Here is a 22,253-nt window from a genome sequence, read left to right as displayed (position 1 = left end):
ACTGTGAAAGACTGAATGCTTTCTCTGTAAGATCAGAAACAAGGCACCGATATCTGCCCTCACCACTTTTATTAAATATATTAATGGAGGTTCTAGTAAGAAAGTAAAGCAAAAATAAATAAATACATAAATTTAAAAGTTAAATTTTTAAAACATTTATTTAAAAGATAAAAGGACTATTCCTACTACGTTGAATAGGAAGGAATATATCCTACTGAATGTTGAACAGTAATATATACTATTATATTAAATAAGGAAAAGTAAAACGGTATCTGAAGAGGAGATGATAATCTAAATGGAGGAAATACCAAGGAATCCACAAAAAGCTTGAGAAATAATATTAGTTTGTAAATGTTTTAGAGTACAAATCAACACAGTTTTATCAAATTATATATTAATAACAAATGTGTAGAAGCTTAAATAAAAATATGTGATGCCATTTACAACTGACCTAAATAAATACTTAAATATAAGCCCAATAAGACATTTATAGGTCCTCTATACTGAAAATTACAAAATGCTGATGAAGAAAAATGTAAAAGTCCCAAACAAATAGTGAGACATACCTTGTTCATGGATTAGAAAACACAACATAATAAAGATGTCAATTCTCCCCAAGTTAAGAGGCTTAACAGAGTTACTCTTAAAATGCCCTCAAGGTTTTTGTGTATATAGACAAGCTTATTCTAAGATTTATATAGTAAGAAGAGGCTGAAGAATAGCTAAAACAATTTGTAAAGGAAGATTAAAATGGGAGGAATTCATCTACCCAATTTCAAGATTTTGCAGTAATGATGGAGGTTAGATACACAGATCAATGGAATGGAATAGAGAACCCAGAAATAGACTGACATAAATACATTTAACTTGTTCTTGACAGCAGTGTGAAAGCTATCAAGGAAGAATAGACTTTTCAAAAAATGGTACTGAAACAGTTGGACATCCCTCGACAAAAACAAACAAACAAAAAATGAACCTTAACCTAAACCTCCACACCTTACACAAAAATTAAATCAAAGTGGATCATAATCTTCAATGTAAAAGCAGGACACTTTGAGAAAAAAAATAGGAGAAAATCTTTGGCATCTAGAACTACGTGAATAATTCTTAGACTTGACACGGAAAGTATGATCAATAAAAGCAAACATTGATAAATTGGATCTCATCAAAATGAGTTAAAAATGCTTCATAGAAGATCATTTTAAGTGGATGAAAACTCAAATTACACAGTGGGAAAACATATTGGAAAATCCCACATGAGACAAATGACTTGTATCTATAATATACAAAGAACTCTCCAAACAACTTAAAAAAACCCAACTAGAAAATAGGCAGAAGACAGGAACAGACATTTCATGGAAGAGAATATACACATGGCAAAGAAGCACATGAAAAGATGCTCAACATCATTAGCCATTAGGGAAATGCAAATTCAGACCATAATGAGATATCAGAGAATAACGAAAATTAAAGTATAGTGACAACATCAAATGCTGGTGAGTACATAGAAAAAGGATCTCACATCACTGGTGGGAAAATAAAATGGTTTAGCCACTCTGAGAAACAGCGTGACCGTCTCTTTTAATCCTAAAAGTAGATTCACCCTACAACACAGTAATTGTACTCTTGAGCATTTATCCAAAAGAAACAAAAACTTCATTAAGTTCCCACAGAAACTTACACATAAATGTTCATAGCAGTTTTATTTATAACAGCCCCAAACTGGCCACTACCCAAATGTCTTTCAATGGATGAATGTTGAAACAAATTGTGATAAAATCTTATGATAGAATACTACCGAGCAACAAAAAGGAACAAATTATTAATATATGCAAAAATTGAAATGAACTTCAAGGGAATGATGCCGAGGGAAAAATTTTAAAAAGCCAATCTCCGAAGATGAAGTAATTCATGATGATACTTACATATTATTCTTAAAATAACAAAACTGTGGAGATGGAGAACAGATTAGAAGTTGCCAAGGGTTAGACATGGGGGTAGAAAGTACAGCGGGGGATCTTTGTGAGGTTTTTGTGGTCCCAGTACAAATAATACAGCAATCTTGGTTTTAACCCCGAAAGATGTTTAAAAGCAATTCCTAATAAGAGGTGTCCAGATATTTAGCAATGGCAGCAGATTAGAGGTATAGCTACCCAACATGACAGCTTCAAAACAGATGGTACTAATTCAATGCATATGTTAATTTTAAAAAGGCCAATCACAATACTTAGATGGTATATATCTTAACGATATTATTCTAAGGATCCAGCTATACCAGATGGACTAGCAGGATTTTCTGTACATTCAATCTTATTTAAGACAGTTATATCTTATAATAAGACAGTTAAAAAAAAGAAAAAGAAAAAGAAAAAGAAACCAACTACAGTTGGATATTCTCATAGGAAGATGAGGTGAAAATATGTAGCAGCGGTTCAAAAGCTTAAGCAGTGGCACCTAAATTTGGCTGCACATTAGAATCATCTGAAGCACTTTTTAAAAACCCTCACACCAACAGTTGGTCATCCTAAACCAATAAAATCATTTTAAATCTCCTCAGAGGATGCCATTGTCTAGCCAGAAGTGAGAACCAGCGGACTAAGCTGAAGGGGATGTTTCTACAAAGATTTCTTAACAATAAGTTCTTTCACCCAATCAGATTTACCTTCCTGCAAAGGGGTAAAGAAGGCTAGATGTTGTCCATACTTGCTTAGCTTTAATTAGCACTTGTGACTTGCCCAAAACCTAGATCATGTTTCCCCTAAATTTCATGTGATTTCCTAAGTTTTTCAAATCCAGGGCTAAGGGGTTTGCCAGGATGAGATTTTAAGTGCTCACACAGGGGAAGTCCCTGGCAAACCAGGACAGAGGTCACTCTACATTGAAATGTAAAGCATCCTAAATAACCCTGCCACTGCCCCCAGATACTAGTCTGTGCCAACCAGTGGAGAAAAGGCATTCTCCATTACTACCACGGCAAATGCTGCTCTACTTGCCTTGGCTACTCCCTATCTTTTCCAGGCGTCTCTCCCCTTCACCTGCTGGTGGATGCTTTGGCAGCTGACAATGCAGATATTTTCAAACTTTAAGGTGAATAAAAATCATCTGGAGGGCCAGTTATAACAGAGATCACTGAGCCCCACTAGAGTTGCTCATTCCATAGGGCTGGGACAGGGCCCTAAAACTTGAATATCTGACACATTATCAGGGGACGCTGGTAAAGCTGGTCAGGTTGTTACCGAATGCACGTTCGTGTGTCTGAAGCACAGTGAGGCCAAACAAACCGAAAGGCTGGAGTCTGGAGCAGAGGAAGGTTTATTGCAGGATCGAGCAAGGAGAGGGGTGGCCCGTGTTCCAACAACCCTGAAATCTCCAAAGGATTTCAGCAAAGCATTTTTAAAGGCCACGTGAGGGAGGGACGTCCCAGGGAATGTGATCAGCTCGTGCACAATCATCTGACTGGCTGATGTCGAGGCCACAGGGCAGGTAACATTATCCATCCTTAGGTGCCAGAAGGTCTGGGGGCTGTGTGCTCATGATCATCAAAGAGTTAATTTCTTCCATTGGGTGGTGGTTTTTAGCATCTGAAAACTCAAGAAATATGTCTGAGATACTATTATCTGAGGACTTCAGAGAGGAACTACAGCAGAGGCTATGGGGGATGGGTCTGTCCTAGGAAGGCCCCATAGGGTACTGCTTGGTTACAAGGTGACCATACTTTGAGAACCACTGCTCTAGTGGCTTGGAATGTTAAAGTAATGGAAGAATCCCTTCCCAGATCTAGATTCTAGTATCACCAGCTATTTTGGTGGGGGGAAGGGTAAGTTTTGTCCTTGTTTGGACTTCTTGTTCATTTATACCAAAGCCTATTTGAGGCAGTGCACTCGGCAGTCCTGCAGATCTGTCTTTGGCTTCAACAGTGTTTGGAATGAACAGACCCAGGGACGCTCCTTGCTCCAGCCCCCGACCACCCTCCAACATTTCTTCCTGTCGCAACCTTTGGAATCAGCCACTCAGCTATCCTCAGCCTCCAGGACAGGCCAACACCGTTTTTGGAGCTTAGCTCCTTATCACTGATCAACCACGAGTTCCCAGGTTCGTCAGAATTATTCCATCGAGGTGGAGGCCGCCATCCACCGCCTGTTCAACATGCATCTGTGGACACTTACCTCTCTCTAAGCTTCTATTTCCACAGCAACAGTGGGACTCTGGACAATGGGGGCCACATTTTTCGCCAACTGGCTGAAGAGAAGTGTGAGGGCGCCCAGCGACTCTTGAAAATGCAAAACAAGTGCTGCGGCCGCGCCCTCTTCCAGGATGCACGGAAGCCTTCTCAAGATGAGTGGGGTAAAACCCAGGACACTGTGCAAGCCGCCATTCTTAGGGAGAAGAACCTGAACCAGGCACTATCGGATCTGCGCGCCCTGGGTCCTGCCCGCGCAGACTCTCACCTCTGTGACTTCCTGGAGAGCCGCTTCCTGGAGGAGCAGCTGAAACTCATCAAGAAGATGGGCAACCACCTGACCAACCTCCGCAGGCTGGCTGGTCCGCAGGCTGTGCTGGGCGAGTGTCTTTTCGTGGAGAGCCGCTTCCTGGAGGAGCAGCTGAAACTCATCAAGAAGATGGGCAACCACCTGACCAACCTCCGCAGGCTGGCTGGTCCGCAGGCTGTGCTGGGCGAGTATCTTTTCGAAAGGCTCACGCTCGACCACAAACAGGAGTCTCTGAAGTCCAGCGGCCTCTGAGGAGCCCCTCTGGCGTCAGAGCTTCTGCCCGAAGCCCAGCTCTGCAGCCACTAGGCAGCTTTGTAACCGCCCTGGAGCACTCTCCCAAGCCTTGGACCAAATGGAAACAATAACGCTTTTTGTAGAAGGAAAAAAAAAGCCTAGTTGAAACACAAACAGAATAAAGAGAAAAAAAGAAATATATATATATATATATATATATATATATATATATATATATATATATATATATATATTCATGTTCTTTTAACATATGAATTGCCCCACTTTATCTGTGTGAAATACGTTTGTTCCCGTTATTGGGCTGGTTCTCAAGCTTTGCTGCTCGTATGAATTACCTAAAGAGCTTTTTTTTTTTTTAAGTATTAAATATTTTTTTAAATTAGTTTCTGCTTTATAACAAACTGAATCAGTTATACATATACATCTATTCCCATATCCCTTCCCCTAAAGAGCTTTTAAGAGAAACTTTGGTGTCTGGGTCCCAGCCCCAGAGATTTTGATTCAGTAGGTCTAGGGAGGAGCCTGGGCACGGGGAGGTCTCAGAGTTCCCCAGGTGATTCTAATATGCAGCAACTTTGTGAACCACCTCTTGGCTTCAATCCAGCTAGTGATCAGATATTAAATCTAAGACACATGGGCTAGTAGTGCGTGAGCTCTGCTGCTAGGTGTGTTCCATTTTCTTCCTCTTGGAAGATTCGTGCCAGGGAAAATGATGGACAGTTGTGTTACTTCTCTGAAATGGATAGAAATTTCCAATTAGCGTGAACAGGGGAGGGTGAATGGGTGAATGCAATAAGGTGTATCATTTATGTATTTCCCTATGTGTATGGCTAGAAGCTATTGCAACTGACGTCTGCCCTACTTTTCATGTGAATGGTAATGCTTGTCCTCCTAAGGCAGCTGTAAACTTTATAAGCCCATAGGTAGACAGCATCACAAAATATTTACCCCTCCCCACTGGCCCACTCTCAAGCTTCACTCCCCTTCCCCAATACACAAATGTACATCAATGTGCTTGAGACCAATATCAACATACTGACCTTCAATTCTTCTACTTTGCAGCTTCCCTCTTATCAGGAGATGTCAGCATTTAGTGCCCAGAGGAGGCATTTCCAGTCATCTCAGCTTAGAGGTCAAATATCCAAATATCCAAATATCCAAAGTAAAAGAGGTTAAAGAAAAGAAGAAGAAGAAGAAAGCAAGGAAGAAAAGAAGGAAACAATTTTATCTCATAGTAATAAGGCAGTTTTCCTTAAAAAAAATAAAGAATTAAGCCTTAAATTCTCTTTCCTAATCAAAATGTGCTTTTCCGTCTTTAGACTATTCCTCTTATATCCTGTATTATTCATGATGTTTAATTCTTGAAATAGCACATGGCTGAAAACAGAAGCTAACCTCTTGTCCACTATGAATTAAATCTTCTTTTCCTAGGACCCATCTACAATGTACAATTTGGGGTTTGCCAACATAATTATTTTCTCTGAAATAAGGTACAGCATTTTGTCTTTTCAATATATAGTTATACAATACATTGTTAACACAACATAGTTAATATAGTCAATAGAGTCAATACAACTATAACACACATGATATGATGCCACTTTGGTGATTTTCTTCATCCATGTAATTCTGAAATTTGACAGTATAGTTTTCATATTCTAATGAGCTGAGTATTACCTTTGCAAGGATAGAAAAATAAAATAAATTCATAATATTCTTGTGTGGTTTGCCCCTGGGGTGGATTACCATAATGGGGGCATATTTGAGCCTTTCTCCAAGTCATTAAAAAACCTCCAGCGAGTAGCCCCTTGTCCTCTCCAGGAAATTGCCGGAAAGTATCTTTAATCACAATAATCCTGGGGGGAGAAATCTCGGAAATAAGACATCTGCTTCTGTGCCTTGTTGTTTTGCACAATAGCAATGATTGCTTTAGCAGCTTCTATTGCCATATGTGTATAGTAAGTAAATGAACATAAAATTGCATGAACGCATAAAAGAAGGATAAACCCACCCAGTTTAACAAATCCACTCTCTACCCTGCTGTGCCCTGAAACGTGAAAGAAAGAATCACGGGATCATAAGGATTCATAAAATAACAGTCTCTGTTAACAATATTGACAGGAGGTGTAAGGATGATTTGTCTGATGTGGGACCAACAGCTTAACTGATTAATTCTTTTTTTTAAGGGCAAATCATTCATTTATTGTTTAAAGATTGCAAGACAACATCTGAATTTTTGTAGCACAATTTAAATGTTTTACTTTTTTGATAAAGCAGAGTATAATAGAAAAACAATTAGTTTCCAGTAATATCTATATCTCTATTCAGAATTAAGTCTTCCACAGACATGTAACCTGGAAACAAAAGCCTGTTCCAATAAGCAAAGCTTCAACAGAGCGGCTACTTTTCAGGCCAGGGAAAGGTTCATCCCTATAGGATGATGATGTGCTGTGTAAAATGGCTGCAAGGTCACAGCCTTGAGGGCGTTGGAAGTCTGTTATCCTATTCCACATTAAGTAGTTTGGTGAACTTCAAACAACCGTTCGTCAGCAACCAAGCTGCCAACCTTTAACTGATATTTCAAACAGGTAAAAAAATAAATGAAAAGAAATCCCTACACTGATGTTCCTTGATTTACACTGTTAAATGGTTCATTAACATGTAATTCTGGCTAAGAATTACATTTGAGACTCCTTGCTCAGATTTTGGTTAACAGTACTAATCTTTAGAAATTCAAGTTCTTATTAATCAATAATTTGTCAGCTAGGATACATTCAGGCATCAGCTGCAACTACAGAATAGGTGCACTGCCTCAGCGCTTTGGAAAGACATAATCTACAACACTACTAGCAGACAAAATATCTGTTACTAGACAGCATATGTGCAGTACAGCAAGACAAAAACATATATTCATATGTGCCACGGACCAGCCGGAGAAAGAGGATTTCACCGCCCAGGGTCAGAAGGGACGGGGTAAGGAACTGAAGTAGCACCGACGAATGGGGTCAGAAGGACCAAGACAACTGATGGTTGCAAGGCAAGTTTTATTATGCTACGGTTGCAGATTATATAGACTAGAAATGGAAGGTGGCCAGATGGTGGTTTACATTATTTATAGACTGTCTTGGCTCAAGGTTAACTTCCCTGGGAGAAAACCCATAAACCCAGAATCATCCAAAATAACCTGCATGTGCAGTGGGGAGACAGCTTTGCTCGTCTCATTTTACATTCTTTCTGATTTCTGGGCCCTGGTGATTTATCTCCCATGGAATGGAACAAGGAGGGGAACAAGTAGGGACAGTCCCTTCGAGCAGCGGCGGCATGCCTGGCATGTCCGTAGCCTGATCTCAAGGCTGACTGTTTCCCTCAGTTCCCCCTTTTTTATTTTTTAATTTTTGCTGCAAAATAATTCCATGAAGTGTAGTGCCAAGAGTAGTATATTGTTGCATGAGGATACGAAACAGACATGAGAAGATTATTATCAATAATAGGCAAATTATGGCCAGGGTAATAAATCCTGACAACCCTCCAGTAATCCACGACTGAGGGTTTAACCACTTTAAATGGTCCAGTAAAGTTTTAATTACATCTTCTTGAGAAATATCATCAAGATGTGCATTTTGCAGGGAGATCAGCTTGGTGCTTTGTGACCGCCTGGAGGGGTGGGATGGGGAGGGTGGGAGGGAGGGAGATGCATGAGGGAAGGGATGTGGGAACAGATGTATATGTATGACTGATTCACTTTGTTATAAAGCAGAAACTAATTAAAAAAATAAATAAATAAACTTAAAAAAAAATGAAAAAAAAAAAAAAAAGATGTGCATTTTGTATATCCTGAATTTCAGCATTTAATTTCTTAAGATCAAGACTAATATTATTATCTGACCAAACACTCAGCAGATGCATTTTTACTTTTTCCCATTCCCAAATACAGTCATTGTACTTGTAAGGAGTAACACAAATCCATGTATACTTTTCATGACAAGCTAAACGCATCCTCAATTTTAATGCTGCCATCTGATCTCCAATCCTCCAAATTGCATTTTTAAATTCATCTAACTTGTTATTCATCTGTAAATCTATGTGACTTTGTAAAGATAAAGCAAGACTGGTATTTTGAGATAATTGATTAGCAAAGTGAGCATGATTAATACTCTGTGAAAGAGCAAGACGGGCAGTAGCCGCGGTAGCAGACAGAGTAGCCAAGGCAAGTAAACTTACTATTAGCCACCCAATAAAGCGTCTCCTTCTCTGCAAGGCTTTAGAGAGTTCCACCCATGACTGTACTCCAGTACCTTCACACCAAGGTTCTCTCAGATGTACAGGCACCATAACATATATGGGTTGCTTTAGTATAAGCACAGATTGTGTTCCTGCAGAAGGGAACATACAACTGTAAAAATACAATGAACACAGCTAATATTATATCCTCCTTTGGAAGAATTACCAATGTTAATAGAACCAATCAAAAGTGTATATGGAGGAGCAACACAAGTTATAACAGGTGTATTGGAATAAGTTAGAGCTAGTTTCCATATACCCCAGTTCTTTTGAAATGCGATAAACCTATCTATGACGGGAATAGAAGAGATAAGAATTTTCCCCTTGGTATAATCTATACTACACCATATTTGGTTATTATTCCAAGATGCATTGCAACATTCAAAATTGGATCCAGGAAAGTTAATGGTCATAAAAGGAGGAAATTGATTTTTTGATTTTCTCTTAAGAATAGTAACCATATGTCCAGCCATAAGTATCGCTTGTCCTCCAAGTAAACGCTTCATACACAAATAATTTCCTGAATCTTCACCTGTAACCTTGGCTATAGTAATAGCGGAATCCCTAAGTGGTGAGGCGTATGAGATTCGACCTCTAATATTAATAGGTTGCCCATTTTTATAGCAAATGATGGTATCCTTAAGATCCTCTCGTCGGCTGGTAGCCGGGCATGTAAGAGTAATGTTGGTTCCTGTAAAACGAAGGATGCCTGGAGAGCCTGACAAACTAATTGATTGATCCGTTCCCTCATAAACATCTGTATGCTCATAACTAATAGGCTTTACACATCCAGTTTCCAGATTCAATGGGCTAAGATGGACAGGATAGGTACTAAACCAGTTAGTATAATTTACAGACATATTGATTTGTTTTATATTCCCAATAAGAGGCCCATAAACAGTATCATTGTAAAATACAGGAAACTCTGCTTCAGACCAAGATATGGGTTTTAATAGTGGAGGATCAGGTACATAGGCCCAGTAAGTAAGTTGCTGCATTAACAGAGGGAACACATGAAATGGTTGCCAACATAGCCAAAAATAAAGTCACAGGTGTAACAGGATTATTCTGTTGTTTCACTAACTCTTGAGCTCATGAAACCAATTGTTTAATTTGTCCCCAAGTTGGAACATCACTCCTTTGAGTCGTCCTGGCAAGTGGTCTCCTCTTCTTCTTCTTTTTCTGAATCAACACTGTCAAATTTTCGGGAGAGATGCAGAGCTTCTTCATCTTCTGAACTAGTTGTGAGCTGTGGCGAGCCATCGATTTGCTTGACTAAGCAAGTGCTCAGGAAGCCAGAGAGGTCCAGGAGCTGATCTGGGAAATATACACACGTGGCTACGTCCCCAAATCAACACAGGATCAGGACCACGCCAAGTGCTGGTTAGCGGATCTGTCCCAAGGACCTCCAGAGATTGAAAGGCCAATCTTGGCTCAGCCACCAACCTTTCCCCTGTCAACAGTGAGAAAATTTAAAATAAACAGAGCATGATTTATAAGGTTATGTAGTGTTGTTCTATATAATTCCCCCATTTTTATTTTTTCAATAGTTAGCTTTAAAGATCTATTTGCACGTTGTATAATACCTTGTCCTTGAGGGTTATATGGAATGCCTGTAATATTGGTAATTTGTAATGAATTACAAAATGTTGCAAAAGCAACACTAGTGTGAGTGGGTCCATTATCTGTTTTAATAATTTTGGGAAGGTTCATGAAAGCAAAACAGTGTAATAAATGAGTGATGACATGTTTAGTAGCTTCTCGGGTCTGTGCTGTAGCACAGAGGAAACCAGAATAAGTATCAATAGTGACATGAACAAACTGTAATTTCCCAAAAGACGGGATATGAGTAACATCCATTTGCCATAAATGACTAGGTAATAATCCACGAGGATTAACACCATAATGTGGAACAGGAAGGTGAGGTAAGCACTGTGGGCATTGCTTAACAATTAGTCGGGCGGCTTCACGAGGAAGGGAAAATTGTTTGCGTAATGTAGCCGCCGACTGATGGTGTAAAGCATGCGATTGTTGTGCTGCTCGTGAAGCAGTTTGATCATAACTTACCATAATATGAGGGTGTCCAGGACATGAACCATGAGTATCAACAGTATGAAGATAATGAATGCAATACCTTAGCCATTCTTGACAGCATGACGAACGGAAAGGAGGAAGACGGTAAATTGGGATATGTCCTGCTTTAGGGAAAAGAGATTGAGGAGGAAGAGTAACTTTAACTTTATTTTTGGGAGGAAAATGCACAGGATAAAGATCACGTTTAGATCGAGTTAAAACATTTGCAGTCCCATTCATTTTAGACAATGGACCAGACAAGTTAGAATGAGCACGGATATGCAGAGCTGCAACAGGACCATCATGGGAACGAATAAGCTGTTGAAGCAAACGAAAAGACGATGATAATTCAGGGTCATTAGTATATCCTCTGGTCGCAGTCTCCAGAAGAAATAATAAGCTAATAAGATATTTACTATCAGAAAACAAATGAAAAGATATAGAAGGCAAATGTTTAAAAGCCATAATGACAGCATACAGTTCAACACGTTGAGCTGAAGTCAAGGAAGTTTGTTTAATGAGTTTTGTTCCATCGTCAATGATTACAGTAGCCACTCCTGAAGAAGAACCGTCTGTAAAAACCAAAGGTACATGAGGAATAGGCTGTTGCCTAATAATAGAAGGAAAGATATCAATTTATCAGCAGGCTAATGGCATTCCAAGGTACCTGAAAATCCTGCAAGAACAAGACCCCATTCATTACTATGTTGAAAAAGCCAATTTTGTTGACTAACTGAATAAGGGATAATAATTTGAGAAGGTTCTAGACCTATAAGTTGTAAGCATCTAGTTCTACCTTGCATTATTAACTTAATAATAAGTTCATAATAAGGGTTAATAACTTTAGAGGATGGAGTTTTCATATGAATCCATTCAATAATTCCAACAGTTTGCCATAAGATGGCAGTAGGCACATGAGGTGTTGGACAAGCAACTAAAGACATGGGCAGGTGAGCATGTATTCGAGTTAACTGTGCAGAGCTGATAGCTCTATTAACTATTTGGGAAGCTTGAAATCCTCTGGAGTCATAGAGCGTGAAGTAGAAGGATCTGAGTCACCTTTAAGAATATCAAGTAAAGGCTCTAACTGAGCAGTAGGAAGTTCTAAGGAAGGCCTTAGCCAATTAATATCTCCAAGTAATTTTTGAAAATCATTTCATGTTTTTAAATTATCAACTCGAATTTGCAGTTTTTGAGGCCTAATGGTAGAGTTATCAATATATTTTCCCAAATAGAAAAATGGAGATTGTCTTTGAATTTTTTCTGAGGCAATGACCAAGCCAAATGATTGTAAGGATTGTTGTAAAAATTGAGAAGCAGTCTCTAATCAAGAAATATTGTCAGTGGCTAAAAGTATATCATCCATATAATGTATGAGATATAACGTTGGAAACCTTTTTCTCACAGGAGTTAAGGCCTGAGCCACATATATTTGGCATAATGTAGGACTATTTGCCATGCCCTGAGGCAATACTTTCCATTGACATCTCCTCATGGGTTCCTTAAAATTTAAGGAAGGCAAGCTAAAAGCAAAATGTTTTCTATCTTCAGGAAACAAAGGAATAGTGAAAAAACAATCTTTAAATCTATAACTAAAAGATGATAATTGTGTGGTATGGCTTTTGGAGAGGGTAGGCCTAGTTGAAGAGCTCCCATTATTAGCATAGTTTTATTAACAGCTCTTAGACCCTGTAATAACCTCTATTTTCCAGACTTTTTCTTGATAATAAAAATAGGAGTATTCCAAGGACTATTGGAAATTTCTAAATGCCCGAATTGTTCCAGTACTAACTGTTCTGCAGCTTCTAATTTCTCCTTTGTGAGGGGCCATTGGTCCACCCATACAGGGTCATCACTCAGCCAAGTAACTGGATCAGCAGTGAGTGGAGGAGAATCCAAGGCCCCTAAGAAAAACCCAAACCTTGTCTATCACTTTTTATTTTCACATCAATAGGATAGACAGTTCCTTTTTGATTTGTTCCCAGCCCTTTTGTGGGAAGAAATCCTTGATCCAACACCATATTAGAGACGTGAGAATTTGGACTATAAAGTAATACTCCCATTTCTTTTCATATATCTTGGCCCAAGAGGTTTAAAGGCAGCCCAGGCAAAACATAAGGCTGGAAGTATCCTGAATGGCCCTCACTATCTTGCCATAATAATAACTGACTACTTGGCATAGGAGAAGAACTCTGTCCTATTCCTTTAAGTTCTGTAATAATAGGACTAACGGGCCAGTGTTTAGGCCAGTGCATCTGCGTCATAACAGAGACATCAGCTCCAGTGTCTAACAAACCTGAAAAAACCTTTCCATTCATGGTTCATTTCATTTCTGGACGTTCTTTCCCTATCTTCTGAATCCAGTAGGCAGCACTAGATGATCCAAAAGCCTTTGTTTCTCTCTTTTGATGTTGTAAAATTTGTCCATGAGGTACAAAGGGCAAAAGTAGCAATTGTGGAATTTTATCACCAGGAGAAATCGTTATTATATTTTTAATAGTTTGTGCCATGATTTTTATTTCTCCTTCGTAGTCAGAGTCTATGAGTCCTGGCATAATAGTTAAACCCTTCATGGCGACACTACTTCTTCCCAATAATAGTCCAATCAAACCCTTGGGTAAAGGTCCATAGATGCCCATAGAGAGGGCCTGAGGACCCATTGCAGGAGTTAATACATATCGGGCGGAGGTACTGAGGTCCAGTCCTGTGCTTCCTGCTGTTGCTCTGGAGAGCGAAGATATTGTATGTTTTTGTTTTTGGTTAATGTCTGATTGATAGTTTGAGGAGGATACACAGACGTTGCCCCTATTATTTGTTGGGGCCGGGGAAGGCCCCGGGAGGAGTTTCGTGACAGTGGTGTCCCATCCCTGTGGGCCACTGAGCGACAATCTCGTGCCCAACGTTTTCCCCTGTTGCATTTAGGGCATAAACCAGGGATTTTCGGACCATCTGGAGGTTTTTGAGTAGGGAAGGAAGGAGCAGGGTTACAATGAAAAGATCCACATTCTCCAGCAAAATGACCTGCCTTTCCGCATTGAAAACTAGTCTTTGCTCTCTTTTGATTGTTTTTAAACCCCACTTTAGTTAATGCTGCAGCCATAGCAGCACCCTGTATATAAGCAGGCCCAATGTCTGCACAAAGGCGAATATAATCCTCCAGTGTTCTCCGTTTTCTCCAAGGTCGAATCGCAGCCTGACCTGCATTATTAGCGTTTTCAAAAGCAAGTTGCTTAACTACAATTGTACCAGTGAGTCCATCCACAATGAGTCTCCCCACCGCCTGTAACAATCTATCTACAAAATCAGCATATGGTTCATCAGGTCCCTGTCTCATTTTTTTTTTTTTTTTTGCGGTATGCGGGCCTCTCACTGTTGTGGCCTCTCCCGTTGCAGAGCACAGGCTCCGGACGCACAGGCTCAGCGGCCATGGCTCACGGGCCCAGCCGCTCCGCGGCATGTGGGATCCTCCCAGACCGGGGCACGAACCCGTGTCCCCTGCATCGGCAGGAGGACTCTCAACCACTGCGCCACCAAGGAAGCCCCCCTGTCTCATTTTTGAAAGACCCTCAGTTTTGTGTGTAGAAGGTAATTTCCTCCAGGCTTGTAATGCCAAATGATTTATTTGAGGATAAGCAACAAAGGTATAAGTTAATTGATCTTGTAAAGAAATATATGGTCCTTCCCCAATCAGCATATGATAATCCACTGGAATATCATGGGTAGCATTCGTTTCTGCTTCTTCAGCAGCCCGTTCATAAAAATCAAACTTCCATATTAAATAATCTCCACCATTTAAACAAGCTCGTGCGATAGACTTCCAATCAGCGGGGGAAAGAGCTTCTCCTGCAATAGTGTCAACCATAGCAGTAGTAAAAGGAGCAGTGGGCCCATATTGAGCACAAGCAGATTTTAAATCTTTCAAAACTTTAAAAGGAAGAGCCTGATGCTCCCTAATAGCCTGTTGAGGATTATTAGGATCAGGTCTTTCTATGAGAGGACAACAGAAAATAGGATCTTCTCCTCGTTTTATTGCTGCTTATACAGCACGTTGCAAGAGACTGAGCATTTTTACAGATGTAGATTTTTGAGGAAGACAGTCCTTACTAATTTGCAGCTTTTTCACTGACTTATCTGTCATAGCCATTAGAAAATCATCCTCAGGATGATTCTCTCTTTTATGTTTTTTTCTCTCTCTCTTTTATGTTTAAAAGCCTCATCGGTTAAGTCAAAATGTTCCTCTTCATCTGAAATATTTAAATTAATTAGCTCTTTCGGTTTAGGAAGTGGCGACACAGTAGCTGATAATACAGTCTTGTCTTCTGTCAGAGGCTTATGTTTTTCTGACTTTACATTCAAATCAACACTATCATGAGAAGAACCTAAACATATTTTTATCAGATTCCACAAACTAAATGTAACAACAGCAGTATGAGTAGGCCCTCGAGACTCATAATAATTTTTTAAATCTTCTCCAACTTTCTGCCAGATTTCTATGTCACAGAGCCGCCATCAGGAAACCAGGGAGATACATCATGGATATGCTGCAAAAATTCAGTCAACTGTGAGGTAGAAACTTTATTACCCCGAGCTATAAGCATCGAAAGTAAAACCTGAGCAAATAATTCACGCTCCTTTGAGCCCTTTTGCCCCATCTTATTTTACTTCTGACTGTTGCCTTATGCCTCTATTAGTTTCACTTTTACTCGTGGCCACACATATTTTGCATAAGGGTTCTCTTACCTGCACTTTCTTTTCCTTTTAATTGCCTTCATGCTTCAGGTCCCTGTTCGGGCACCACTTGCCATGGACCAGCCTCAGAAAGAGGATTTCACCGCCCAGGGTCAGAAGGGACGGGGTAAGGAACTGAAGTAGCACCAACGAATGGGGTCAGAAGGACCAAGACAACTGATGGTTGCAAGGTAAGTTTTATTATGCTACAGGTGCAGATTATATAGACTAGAAAAGGGAAGGTTGCCAGACGGTGGTTTACATTATTTATAGACTGTCTTGGCTCAAGGTTAACTTCCCTGGGAGAAAACCCATAAACCCAGAATCATCCAAAATAACCTGCATGTGCAGGGAGGAGACAGCTTTGCTTGTCTCATTTTACTTTCTTTCTGATTTCTGGGCCCTGGTGATTTATCTCCCATGGAATGGAACAAGGAGGGGAACAAGTAGGGACAGTCCCTTCGAGCAGCAGCGGCATGCCTGGCATGTCCGAAGGTGCTCTCAAGGCTGACTGCTTCCCACACATATGTTGGCTTGTTTAAGCCTCAAGCCCTCGATCCTTTGTTGAAATACAATAATTTCATTCCTATGGTTTTCAATACCAAAAACTCAACCTCCAGGAGGGTTAAAGTCTAATTTGTACTCCAAACCAAGTAGCAGTGCAGTTCGCTACTACTGAGGCTGACTCCGTAAAGACTTCAAGACCTCGACCAGAAGACAAGTTATTATATATAATACCCTAGAAGGCCTGAAACATAATTATCGTATACATAGCTGATCCTTCAGAACTTTTTACCTATAACATGTTTTTTGATGAAAGTTATTTAATGTACTGGAGATAACTGTGAATTACTGATCAAATATTTGAATACTTATACTTACCTGGAATTTCATTTCTGCTGAAAGAAAAAGGAAGAACAGGACTCACCTAAAAAAAACAAACTTTAGAAATGAAAGTAAACATCTTATCACACACTATCACTTTTGGAAGCAGCATAGAGGGGCAGTCAACAGTAAAACACTGGTGAAATAGGACAAAACTCTAGGCCAAAAATCCATTATTATTATCATCAGTGACAGTACCACAACTGTGCCCTTCATAATTAATAAGCACTCCTAAGAGTCTTCATTTGGCACCAGATGATGTGTTTAAGAGAAACACTCTGGGAGGTTTTGAATCAGACTTGGTTTTTTGTTAGCCAAGTTACAGGAGAATTTTTAAAGTGGGGGGAAGGGAAGAAGGAAACGGACCAGAAAAAGAATTGAGGCCATCATCTACAAACCAACAAAGCACTGAGAGTTCCAAACGTTATGTCAGACACTAAAATGACTGATACAGGCTCAAACGGTTTATAAAACCTAGAAAAAGACTACACCAGCAAAGTCCCCATTTATCTGTAGAGTTCAGAAACTAAAACAAGGAATATTTCAGCTTAACACCTTATCTCAAGAGAATCATATACACTTCACATGAATAAAAATACCTGAAACCAAACATTTTTAAAAGCTCCAATACCCAAAATAGAAAGAAAAAAATTAATTCAGAAGACTCAATCCAGCCATGATAATCACAAAATGGCTGGGCAATCTCTATCTCCCTTCCACACTAACCATCCATCCCCTGGAAGACCAAGGGAGATCAGACCTTCCAGACTTACTTTCCAGACCTTCCAGACACCTGGCTGCGGCAAAATTCGATGGAATCCCCTTGTGGAACAGCAGTTTCCCATCTCTTGTGTCTCTCCCTGTCATGATCATGCAGGAAGCGAGTCTGGCTGTGCTATTTCTTATCATTGTGTGTCACCCATCTGCAACATGATATTGAAAAAGTAGTTCCCTTTCCCCCAGAAGGTTGAGGCTCAGCTACAGGGGTAATTCTCCTGGGCACACAGTCATTATTTAGGCTGACTCAGTGACTTCAACAGGCTTTATCATGTCAGCAGGTTTGTTGCCAGCTGCATAATGCTCCCACATCTGTAGATAGAGCCGCTCTAGTTCCATCGTGTATTGTCTGGTGTTGAACAGAGGGCTAGATGTTCTCTGCTTCCAGACTTTGCCACGAATTTTCTTCAGGTATTCTACATCAGTTCCCAGTTTCACAGCTATCTCTTCATATTCTTGTCTATTTTTAGCAATCAGCTCAAGACAGCCTAAACAAGTGAGCTGGGAAGCTGCAACTCGGGAAGCAAGAGTCTCTCCTGGCAGAGTCACCATGGGGGTCCCTGCCCAAAGGACGTCCATCCCTGTGGTGTGTCCATTACAGAGTGGAGTGTCCAAGCAGACATCAGCCAGCTGGCCTCTCCGAACATGTTCCTCTTTAGGAGCAACAGGGGAAAAAATGATACGGTTCGGGGGAAGGCCCATATTTTGTGCGTACTGTTGAATATTAGCTTCTCCTGCTGCTGGAAAACGCAACAGCCACAGTACACTATTGGGAACACGCTTCAGAATATTTACCCACATCTGCAAAGTAGATGGGTCAAGTTTGTATAACTGATTAAAGTTACAGTACACAATGGCATCTTCCGGTAACCCGTACTGAGAACGTGTGGTTACAATAATGGTACGGGGAACCTCCTCTCCAGTGGCAGCCTTATTGTTGATCAGGGTAGTTGCCAGTCCATTGCTAATACTGAATCCATTAATTGTAACCTGAATTTGTCCTCTGTTAATCATTTCAATAACTGCTTCTGCAACAGTATTCATAGGAATGACAGGCATATTAAGAGTTGTATTACTGCTGTCTGCGTTGTCTTCTCCATCAGGACATTTCATCTTGACTATTTGCACATCTGATAGACTATCAAGAAATGCTTGGAGGTCGATGCCATTCAGCACAATCCGATTGTCATAAATGTGCCCATTGGACTTAAAATCGATGACGGCTTTTTTCTTCAGGTGAGGGAACATATTAGCATGATCACCAATAAAGAAAGTATGGGGCATATAAGCCAGTTTCTCAGAATACTGCTCAGCAACTTCAGCAGGTGAAGTTTCCTGATCAGTGATGATATAATCCATGAAAAGCGCGCCACTAGTCCCAGGGTACCCCAGCCACATTGCCTGAATAGGAGCTGGCCTGAGAGCAAAGAGTTCATTTCGAGCACCCCTGGTATAACCATTCAGATTTACAAGGATGTGTATACCATCTTGATGGATGCGATCAGCTGCTTTCCCATTGCATGGAATCTGAGAAAGATCAATGAAATGATTGGCTTCTGCCATCACCTTCGCTCGGAAGTTTGTGCCATCATGTGGGCTCAGGCCATAACAGAATATCTCAAATTTATCAGGATTGTGCATGCCTGGAATGGACTGCATAAGATGAGAAGTAGGATGATTCCCAAAGTCAGAACTCACGTATCCTACACGCAGTCGACCATCACTGAGCTTCAGGTCTTTTGGATGTTCATACGGTGGTTTATGAAGGACACTTATATTAGCCAAGCAGAGGTTCCCATGCCTCTCAGCAATAGCCTTCCTGAAGCCATGAGAAAGAGGATAGAGCATACTATGATGAGGCTGCACAGAAGGCAACCTATTCCTCTCCAACTGGTCAGCCACAATGCTGACCAACTTCTTCATTCGCTCATCATAGTCTGTCCAATCACAGACAACCTGCAGGCAATGAGCCAAATTACAATAAGCGTCAGGAAAGTCAGGTTGAAGCTTCAGAACAGTGCGATAAGAAGCAATTGCTTCTGGAATATTCCCTGAATCGTGGTGAATGGAAGCCAGATTGCTGTGGGCATCCGCAAATGCAGGGCTGATCTGAACGGCACGAGTATAACACTGCAAGGCTCCCTGAACATCCTGCATCTCCCGTAGGGTGTTTCCCATATTGCAGTAGGCATCAGCAAAGGTAGGACTGATTCGAATAGCCTCCTTATAATGCATCAGAGCTTCGTGCAGTTTTCCCTGCTGCTTCAATACACTTGCTAAATTTGAATGGGCATCAGCAAAGTCTGGGCAGAGCTCTAATGCTTTACGATACAAGCGAACTGCCTCTTCACTGTTTCCCTGTTCTCCTTTGATATTGGCTAGGTTATTCAGAGAGTCTGCATGGGTGGGACACAGCCGGAGAGCTGTATGATAACAAGCTTCTGCTTCAGCAACACTGCCCTTCTCTTTGAGTGCGTTTCCTAGGTTGCAGTAAGCATCAGGGAAATGTGGTTGCAATTCAATAGCTCGCCTGTAGGTGTCTATTGCCAGATCCATCAGGCCTTGCTCATAGTATACACAAGCCAGGTTGCCATGTACCACTGCATGATTTGGACTCAAGCTTAGGGCACAAAGGTAAGCTGCCACAGCTCTGTCAAAAATCCGTGCCTCATTGAAGACATTTCCTAAATTGATATAAGCATCCAGAAAATTGGGGTCAAGGGTGACAGCCTTTTCAAAGTGATGAATTGCAAGCCAAATCTCCCCTTGTGCATTGAAAACACAGCCAAGATTACTCCAAGCTACTGCAAAGTTCGGTTGCGTCTCAATTGCTTTCAAATAACATGCCTTGGCTTCTTCTAAGCCACCCAGGGCTTTGAGCAGGTTCCCCAGGTCACTGCGAACACAGTACAAATAAGGATTGTACTGAAGAGCAGAGACGTAAGCTTGTACTGCCCCTTCCATGTCGCCTGCTGCTACCAATGCGGCTGCCAGGTTAATATAACCATCGATGAAATCTGGTTTGAGACGCAATGCATGCCGGTAATGCTCAGTTGCTTCCTGCAACTGCCCTCTTTCCTTGTACACATTCCCCAAATTCGAATAGGCTTCTGCCAGAAGAGGGTTCTGTTTAATTGCCAGAGTACTAAAGTGGGCAGATCTGTCCAGCCTTTGACACTGGAAGTGTATAGATGAAAGTAATAAAAGTACACCAGTATTGCCTGGCTCTTGTCTCCAGAGCTGCATGCAGTGTCTCTCAGCTGTCTCAAAATCTCCTGCCTGATATTCTCGATGTGCCAACTCAGCTAACCCTTGGAAGGAAAGCATACATTTCGTTGGTTCTGTGCTGTCGGCCACGTTGCCCACGGAAGACGCCATCTGGAGCTTCTGGAGAGAGTGAAAAAAGGGGGTAATTGAGTCCCGCTGCCGCCACTACTGGCAAGAATGTTTCTAGAGGTAGCAAACACGAGCGCAGCAGCCGTACCACTGCTTTGGCAGGCTTAAGCGGCGGCAACGGTTACAGGCACTGAACCTTAGGAACTCTGGTTGGCCATCTACCTCTCATGCTCTTGAAATCTTAATTCTTAACCCTGCCCTCTTCCACCATTTTTCTGCTAATCAGGGAATAAAAATTACCTATCCATTTGCCTTACAAGAAATCAAAAGTCAGTAGTCCAAACACTTTTTAAAATATTGTTTTCTGTCCAGTTGGAAATGAGATACATGATTGACTTTTCTTCATCATTCATATAGTCAACGTGGAAAACATTAGGGCCATGAATTTCAATACAGTAAGATGAGAAAATTTTAAATTGGCCTTCCCAAACCACTAATAAGTAACCGATGTTGTATATGATGCTAAAATCTTAGAGACTGAGTTTGATATTTTAAAAGTTCTGAAAACATTAGCTAATTTCTCCTCATCAAATTTCTCATGACTCAAACCTGAGTATTACTTTTTAAAAGATAAATTTATTTATTTTTATTTATTTATTTTTATTTTGGCTGCATTGGGTCTTCAGTGCTGCGTGCAGGCTTTCTCTAGTTGAGGTGAGCGGGGGCTACTCTTTGTTGTGGTGCCGGGGCTTCTCATCACAGTAGCTTCTATTGTTGTTCCACAACTCTATGGGTTCCTTTTTAGGTCCTACGAAGAACCCTAGAAATTAGTTCATGTAATTATAGGTTTTTGCAAAATTGTCAAAAGTGAGATATTTTAACTTCCATCAGGTAAGACCAGCGTCTATTTCTTTGCCAATTTTCCTTCTATCATAGTCCGCTATGTTGGATCATATTGGATTGGTCACAGGCTTTTTTGAAACCTGGCTAAGGAGATGTTTTAAGTGAGGCTATTATGTGATTTTCAGACACCACCATATGTAATTGACTATATAATATCCCATTACAGGAATAACTTCCAGTACTCTTACTGACTACTCTACTGACTTAACTAGCACAAGACACAGAAACGTAAGGACAAAAACCACCTTACAATATAGCCATGTCTTGCACTTCACAGCTCTCAAAGCATGTGCATTTGAAGAAGAAAAAAAGAACTGAAAAGTATAAAACCAGAAGTTATTCTGTGGAAAATTATTTCAATCATCAGGCATGTGAAAGATAAGTCAAAGATTCAGTTTTCTTCAATGCTTAGTCAAAACGGACATTTCCTTCTGTCAAGAATATACTCCAGGGCTTCCCTGGTGGTGCAGTGGTTGAGAGTCTGCCTGCCGATGCAGGGGACACGGATTCGTGCCCCGGTCCGGG

At 40.7% G+C, this 22,253-nt stretch overlaps 1 pseudogene across 1 annotated transcript in view; it reads left to right on the top strand.

The window, feature by feature from the left end:
* Window positions 1-2,158: 2,158 nt before the first annotated feature.
* Window positions 2,159-22,253, top strand: part of LOC308611090 (ferritin light chain-like) — a 42,990-nt pseudogene continuing 22,895 nt past the window's right edge. Inside the window, exons 1-2 of the transcript in view lie at window positions 2,159-2,179; window positions 4,093-4,560. The product of the transcript in view is annotated as a ferritin light chain-like (transcript). The remainder of the gene's footprint in view (window positions 2,180-4,092; window positions 4,561-22,253) is intronic.

The sequence above is a fragment of the Mesoplodon bidens genome, assembly GCF_964165515.1.
Source record: "Mesoplodon bidens genome assembly, contig: HAP1_SCAFFOLD_157, whole genome shotgun sequence".
Lineage (NCBI taxonomy): Eukaryota > Metazoa > Chordata > Mammalia > Artiodactyla > Ziphiidae > Mesoplodon > Mesoplodon bidens.
The sequence above is the reverse complement of the archived record's forward strand: the minus strand, read 5'-3'. Positions and strand labels throughout refer to the sequence as shown.